The sequence below is a fragment of the Gopherus evgoodei genome, chromosome 5, assembly GCF_007399415.2.
Source record: "Gopherus evgoodei ecotype Sinaloan lineage chromosome 5, rGopEvg1_v1.p, whole genome shotgun sequence".
NCBI classification, from domain to species: Eukaryota; Metazoa; Chordata; order Testudines; family Testudinidae; genus Gopherus; species Gopherus evgoodei.
The window spans coordinates 45,143,873-45,152,232 of record NC_044326.1 but is presented as its reverse complement, the minus strand read 5'-3'; the positions used below and the strand labels follow the sequence as shown (position 1 = coordinate 45,152,232).

Sequence of the window (8,360 nt, the reverse complement as noted above, 5' to 3'; positions counted from 1 at the left end):
CAGCTCCTCCATTACCCCTAACTCCCCCAAGCCTTTGCACTGCTTCTGGGGGTGCAGGAAATAAATTTCTGTATTGTAGTTTAAATTAATTATTACTCAGAGAGCTGTATTAACATGCTAGTAAGGAATCTATTTGTCAAAAATCATTTTCTGAATCTTTTTTGTTGTCTGTATTCTTCCAGACATATTTGTTGATAAGTATTTTGAAATAAATTACCAAAAATAATTGAAACTGGTGTGATTATATTGTGTTATTTTGACAAAATATGCAGAATTTTGCAGAATTTTAAAATATTGTGTGCAGAATTTTTAATTTTTAGTGCCGTAATCCCCCCAGCAGTACTAGTTACTGATTGGGCTGTCTGTCAGGCAGCAGTCTGTTGTCTCCAGAGGGCTGAAAGGAGTGGGTCATCTGTGGCTTCTCCACCCCCTTTCACTTCAGTGTTGCTAAACTCACACATCTAGGGGGGAGATACACTCTTATATGCAGCACAAGCTTTGTGATTAATAAGACCCCAAGCAAGAGTGAAGAGACAGGTTGCTGGGATGGAAATATGAATTCTCCACTAGTTCTCAGTGTGTGTGTGGGAGTCGCTCTGTGTAATCAGCAAAGAATCCTGTGGCACCTTATAGACTAACAGACGTTTTGGAGCATGAGCTTTCGTGGGTGAGTACCCACTTCGTCAGATGCATGTGTAATCAGTTACTGTGTGCCTCTTCCTCTGGTTCCATTTATGAAAAGGGGCATAAAGCCATGAATTGCTTAGCCTATGCTAGATCCTGAAAATTGAGAGGCCCTAAAGTAATTGCTTTCCTTGTGTGTACCTCTAACTGTACACATACTGGGAATTTAAGGGCAGTACTCTGCTTGAAAATTATATCACTTTGCACCCCTGGGATATATAAATATTTTGAGCCAGATTCACTAGTATGCACTGTGATGCAAAGCAGCTCCAATGATGCAAAGAATTTAGATACTGGTATAGAGAGTACACTTACAAAGTTTGCAGATGATACCAAGCTGGGAGGGGTTGCAAGTGCTTTGGAAGATAGGATTAAAATTCAAAATGATCTAGACAAACTGGAGAAATGGTCTGAAAAAAATAGGATGAAATTCAATAAGGACAAATGCAAAGTACTCCACTTAGGAAGGAACAATCATTTGCACACATACAAAATGGGAATTGATTGCCTAGGAAGGAGTATTGTGGAAAGGAATCTGGGGGTCATAGTGGATCACAAGCTAAATCTGAGTCAACAGTGCAACGCTCTTGCAAAAAAAGCAAACATAATTCTGGGATGTATTAGCAGGAGTATCATAAGCAAGACACAAGAAGTAATTCTTCCGCTCTACTCCACGCTGATTAGGCCTCAACTGGAGTACTATCGCTAGTTCTGGATGCCACATTTCAGGAAAGATGTGGACAAATTGGAGAAAGTCCATAGAAGAGCGACAAAAATGATTAAAGGTGTAGAAAACATGATCTATGAGGGAAGATTGAAGAAATTGGGTTTGTTTAGTCTGGAGAAGAGAAGACTGAGAGGGGACCATAACAATTTTCAAGTACATAAAAGGTTGATACAAGGAGGAGGGAGAAAAATTGCTCTTCTTAATCTCTGAGGACAGGACAAGAAGCACTGAGCTTAAATTACAGCAAGGGTGGTTTAGGTTGGATATTAGGAAAAACTTCCTGTCAGAGTAATTAAGCAGTAGAATAAACTGCCTAGGGAGGTTGTGGAATCTCCATCATTGGAGATTTTCAAGAGCAGGTTGGACAAACACCTGTCAGGGATGGTCTTAATAATACTTAGTCCTGCCTTGAGTGCAGAGGACTGGACTATATGATCTCTCGAGGTCCCTTCCAGTTCTATGATTCTATAAGCCATAAACCCAGTTTAATTGGTCAGTTAAATTTAAATTGGGATTATATATATATATATATATGGCACTTTGATAGGTCATATATAAAAATGTTACATGGTATGCCTGACACTGGGCAGGTAACATTCACAATCCATGATTTCAGATTATTGGTGTAGGCAGTTTTTGGCAATGTAAATACGATTAGGTGCTGTGTGTCACTTGTGGTGAATTAAATGATTGGGGTGGGAGGATTTCTTACCCTAGTGTCGTTTAGTACCTCTCAGGAGATCCTGCTGTGTGTTTTAAATAAGACCTTCATAGCCCCTCTCACCAGCCGTCTGTTTGTGCGTGTGGAAATCTCCCTGGTCTCACAATGGCCTGAGACAGGAGCCCCGCACCAGTGAAGGGCGCTATATCTGGCGCCGCTGCATCCTGGCTTTGCCTGCCTGCTGGGGACACCCCCCGTCCGCAATCAGTGGGCAGTGCCAGGCGCTTCGCACCGCCCAGTTAGACGTAGAGCAAAGAGAGGGAGGCCGGGAAAGCTCTTCCCAGCTCTCAGCCGGCAGATCCGGGTCTCGTGGTCTAGACTGACGTGTTCAATCGAATCAAAACAGAAGGGGAAAGGTTCCTGGGGCTGAGCCGCGGCTGCTTCTGCTGGTCGAGCAGCCGAAGCGAGAAGGCGGCAGCGGCAGTAGGCACAGCACCAGACTCCAGGGCTAGGTGAGTGTCTGCCTCCCCCTGCACCGCGTCTGCAGGTTTGATCTGTTTCCACATTCACGGTAGGGTTTTGGGGGGGGATGAGGGGAGAGGGGCGCAGGGAGACTGCTCCTTCCAGCTGGGTTGCTGTGCGGCGCCAGATTCTATCAAAAAAGTTTCAGAGGAACCCCTCCCTTCAACCCCTATTTACTCTGAGATCTGAGAGACTGGAAAAGCCTTTCAGGGGAAGGGGTAAAAGCCCCAACGCTGGAGCTGCTGAAAACTAGACTGGACAATAACAACACTGCACTTACAACAGCAACGTTGCACTGACCCCAAGGGCATGGATTAGTTGGATCCGGTGAGGCTTTGTGAGCTCTCCTTCAAATTTGATCTGTGATTTAAAGCCTGCTAAAGTACAAAAAAATCTCTTGACTTCTCTTACACAGACATCTATAGGTGTCAAGAAGAGATGCACTGCTAACTGAGAGATCTTGTTTTTTTGAGGAAGAAAAACCTAGTGAAATGTCTACACATTATATTTGAAAATGTAATGTAATTATTTTTTTGACATGCAAAGTTGTTAACATCTCTCAGGCAGTGCATGACACAGTCTGGGTTCAAATAACGTTTGTTAGCTAAATCAGCTTTGTATTCACTCTTTGGCAGTGTAACTAGTGAAATTTTGGGTGGTTTTTTTTTTGGTTTTTTTTTTTTTTAAATAAGTTGTTGGTGGACAGACAGACAGACCACAGTATGTAGGTATGAGCTATTATACTTTCTGAAAGAGCACACATTACTAAGTGGGAGAAATTAGACTGTATTTTGCAAGCCATATTGGCAAAAAGATATAGTGTGATATTATCAATCAGTTTGTATAGGTGTTTGGAATATTTGATTCTGTTCAGTGCTTATTCACAGTGCTATAGTGGCATATGTTTATAGAATATTATACTAAAGTAGGAACCTATTTCAGAATGCATGGGTACCATATATGATTATTTGTATATTCATAACCATTATGAGGTCAAATTCTTAGAAAGGTGCTGACCTGAAACTCACCCAGTGACTTCAATAGGAGTTCTGAGGACTTAATAGGTGCTCAGTACCTCTCTAGATTCAGGGTGCCCAGAAGATTCAGGGGACCTGGGGCAAAGCGGGGGAGCTGCAGTGCTTGTACTCATCTGGCGGTGGTCCTGGTCTTCGGTGGCATTTCGGTGGTGGGGGGCCTTTCAGTTGCACCGTGTCTTTGGCAGCACTGAAGGGGCCCCCCACCGCCGAAATGCCGCCAAAGACTCAGACCGCTGCCAGGCCAGGGCTTGCGGGGCCCCAGGACCTGGGGCAAATTGCCCCACTTGCTCCCCCTCCCTCAGGCACCCCTGTCTAGATTTGATTCTGTGCCTCAGATTTTAAGTGCCTCAGAGTTTGGATATTTAATTTGAGTTACTGAACATTAGCAGCCATTTTTTAAAATATTGTCTTTAATGCATGTTGTGATCAGTGATGAAGGTCCCAGTCTTGCAAGGAGGAACAAGCACTGGTGGGTTGCCCCCTTCTAAGAGCTCTCTTCCAGAATGGGGCTTTACTGACCTTGGTCTTTTCTATAAACAGTGCTTCCCAAAAGCAGATCTCATTTGAAAGACCTCAAAATAAAAAAAAAAACAACTAATTTTGATTCCTTGTTACATACAGTTACAGGAAATAAATCCTAGATAATCCCGTGAATTCTCTATATTCTTATGACCTATTCAGGTTCAAGAAATCTGCCTAATTATTATTACTGACAATCAATTTAAAGTTTGACCTTGTATATTCATGACAATCTTAAGAATGTGGTCTGAATAGGGAAAGCGAATGACAATGGAGAGAGTGTATATATTTTAATGGTTAGAGGTTAGGGCAATGAGTTTAATCCTGATTGGCACCGGAAGGAACGGCACTGCTGACTTGGGAAAGTCAGTTAATGGCTTTGGTTTTTACTTTCTCCTTAGGCAATATATGGGAATAACAATTCTTGCCCACTTCAAATGGTGGTGTGTGGATCAATTGATATTTCTGAGGAGATTGAAGATCCTTGTATGAAAGGTGCTATAGAATTGCCAAGTAGTACATTCTAGAATTGTTATTGGTCTCCTAACAGATCAGATCAGCTTTGCTTAATTGCTAGTGCACTTCACAGATCCACTGGTCATTCTTTGGCCCTCTCTTGGAGCATGAATGACAAAACCCTACCACAGATTTGAGATTGCAGTAGCAGCCACTGAGTGGCTGTAGTGTTTTTCTGTGGCCTAAGTGGCTAATTTCTCCTATTCTTGATTCACATATAATAATGTTAATTATATTTTATTTCTATCTAGTTTCTTATACTGCACTCATCACCATGGTTTTAGAACACCTGTCCCATCTTTATCTCCTCTGAGTTCCCAACACACAGCCCAGTAATTTGCTCTATGTGCTGGGACAGGTATTAGATCCTGAATCTGAACAAAAATCATCATGATAAGAATTACTGATGGCATACATCGTTATTAAAGATGTTGTCAGCATAAATGGCATTATGCAGTGCAGTTTAGGATTTATTCATCATTTTATAACTGGAGAAGTAAGGTATGTCTTTATAAGGTGGAGTTCTGAGTTTGGAGAGGTAAGGTATGTCTTTATAAGGTGGAGTTCTGAGTTTGGAGAAAGTTATCTTTTCACTTCTTGTTTGGTGATTTCTCATTTCCTCCTTTCATATATTTAGACTTGAGAAGTACTGATGTGTGGGATTTATTTGCATAACTGACTTGTCATAAAAAAACCTGATAGTCATGCTTCAGGGTATATTATAGCTGATATTTTAGGTACTAAACTACCTCCTTAAATGCCCAGTCTTGCTCCTGCTGAAGTCCATGGCAGCAGAATCAATCACTAATTTTGTACATTGAAAGTCTCAGTAGAGCCTCAAACCGGAATAGAAGAAGTGCCGTGACCATATCTCTGAATGTGACAGAATTTGATGGAGGACACTGATATTTGTGTGGCAATACAAAATATCACAATCTTATTTCTGTGTTTTTACATTGATCTAATGGTTCTTAACAGTAAATGCAAAAAATATTTTAACAGACTATACATGGAGAAATGTATATCCCAAATATATCTTCAATCCACATTCTAGAGCAAATCAGAGCAAACTGAACATGATTTGCATACACTTAACTCTCAGATAAACCAAAGAATGCATTTCATTCAAACTTTGTAGTCTGCATATTCCATTTCTTAATATTTTCTTTATAAAGCTTTTTTTGCTTTCATGGACAGTTCCTGCATTCTAGTTGTTAATATAGAACCCAATTTTGTAAGGTACTGTATGTCTCTTGGGAGGTCTTGAATGCTCTCAAATCCCAAGTCAAATAGCAGTTGAGGGTACTCAGTACCTTGCAGGATCTGGCTCGTAGAGTCAATTCCTCCAGTCCCTTTTCAAGTAAGAATTGGATTAACTTCAGCAGCATGGCTCCCTTCAACCTCTAGTGTCTAGGTTCCCTTCATTGGCAGCTGCCTCATGAAATTTCCCTGGAAGGGGTTCCTCATAATGTAAGGCAGGGGTAATCAATTAGTTTTTGCTAAGGTCCAAATTTCTTGGTCAAGGTCCAGACTCCAGAGAAAATAATGGCAATAACAAGTAAAAAAAAAAAAGACTTTGGAGTCTGTTCAAAAGTAACTGGTGGTCTGGATTTGCCCTGTGAGCAGCCTATTGGCTACCCCTGGTGTAAGGGATCCACACTCAGGAGCTTATACAGCCTCAGCTTGTATTAACTCCTTAGTGAATTCCCCATGGGATTTGATAGAAGTAGAGGGCAGGTTTATGTTTTGTGCCCTGGTCCTTCTATACTAGCATTTCTCAAATGAGGCTACCATGGTCACATGCAGCCACCAGAGGCTTTTCTTGTGGCCACAGCCACCTGGTGGTAATTGAGTCTGCAAGTACAGGTTGGGACCTGCCCTGTCTGGAGCCACAAACACCAAAGGAGCAGATAGCTGGTGTCAGTTCACCTTCCCATGGGCAGTGGGGCTCCGGCTTCTGGCTTCAGCCCTGGGGTGGCAGGCAGCAAGCTTTGGCCATGTAGTGGCAGGCTCACCCTCCCCAGCTTCAGGCTCACCCTCCCCCCCCCCATCGCCTCTGGCCCCCACTGCCTCCCCTGGCCCATGACCCATCACCCCTGGCCACCAATGCCTCCCTGGCCACCTCCCAATCCAAGGCGTAATTTGTCCCCCAGCTTGCCAGGGCTGAGTAAGTCTGCTGTGAAAAGTGATATTTATATGTTTGTTAATATTACTTTTCACTTCCTCCTAGCTAGCTAACAAGTCTGCTGCTGTGAAAAGTGATATTAACATACAAATATCACTTTTCACGGAAGCAGACTTACTAGCTAGCAAGTCTGTTAAAAAACAAGCAGAAACCAAAAAGCAAAAGGAACAACAACAAAAAAGACAGGAACATGCAAAACACCTTATTTATGTTTCTAATCTGTTTAGGTCCAGTAAAGAATAGAGGCAGCTGTACATTGTTGTTATTACTGAGTCTGCAAAAAAAAAAAAACCTCTACATAAATTACAATGATTTGGACAGGTATATGTGCATATTTGTTTGTTTTTCCTAAAGCTAATTAAGTTGTTTTTTTTGTTTTTTGTTTTCTTGGAAAAATTGTCATACTGGCCACCAGCAAGAGTTGGTGGCCGCACTTTGAGGCCACCAGAAAATCTATTGTGTGAATCCCCTGTCTATACCATACCCATTCATTCAGGATCCGTAGCAGTACAGAGGGGTCACCTGGGACAAATGAGAGTGGTGCTCTGGAGGTTAATGATCTTGCCTTTCATGTAAGTTAAGAGATCCTCGCACAGCTTCCCCTCCAAATGTTGTTCCTTAGCAAGACAATTAGGGTGTTATAAATTTGCATGGATGCTGCACAGACTTCAGTTAAAATAGCTACATTTATATTTTAAAGGTAATGAGACACATTCATATAACTCTGAAGTAAATGGAGTTACACCAGGGATGAACTTGGTACCGAGTCCAGTCTTGATTCTGGGGCTGCAACAGATGTACACTCATTAAAACTTCTTACTGTCTTGCATCAGAGTAAATACAGTTTAATTCTTACTACAGCTGACACAATTGTCTGATCCAAAGCATTTAACATCTTAAAAGAGAAAAATCCATGCTAGAAAAGAATAAAGCATCTGTTTAAAGATATAGGGCCAATTTCTGTCTTGATATAAGCGGGTTTAACTCCATTAATTTCCACTGACTATTCTCAAACATCTGGTGACCTCTCTGGCACAAACACAGTCTTTTTGGTATAATCCGCTAAGTCAATTTGTATATTTCTTATTGGTCTGTCATAAAAGCTTTATTTTTAGTAGGACAGATTCAACTACAGGCTCAGTAAGTGCAGAATGACAGTTGAATGCCCTTTTGGTAGATTGAAAGGGCACTGGTATTATTTACTCACAGATTGGACCTCAGTGCAAAAGATATCCCAATGGTTATAGCTGTCTGTTGTGTCCTGCATAGTATTTGTGAAGCAAAGGGGGAAAACTTGTAATAGGGTGGAGAGCGGAGGTGGAGCAGCTATTCAATGAGTTAGCCCTTGTGTCTAACCGTTAAATCAGACAAGCTCAATGAGGATCTGTGTGTCTTAGAGGCTTGAATGAGCACTTTAACAGCAAGCCACAGTAATGTGCTATGGTGTACTCTGCTCAACCTGGGGTGGCTGTTTGGGGATCTTTAGGAATTGTGTGGTGCTTGCACATC

General features: G+C 41.8%; 1 protein-coding gene across 1 annotated transcript in view; it reads left to right on the top strand.

Annotated features, from left to right (window-relative positions):
• Positions 1 to 2,395: 2,395 nt before the first annotated feature.
• The window catches only part of SMIM14 (small integral membrane protein 14), a 68,265-nt gene continuing 62,300 nt past the window's right edge, over positions 2,396 to 8,360 (top strand). The window contains exon 1 of the mRNA XM_030565168.1: positions 2,396 to 2,584. The gene's annotated coding sequence lies outside the window, so the exon portion shown is untranslated. The remainder of the gene's footprint in view (positions 2,585 to 8,360) is intronic.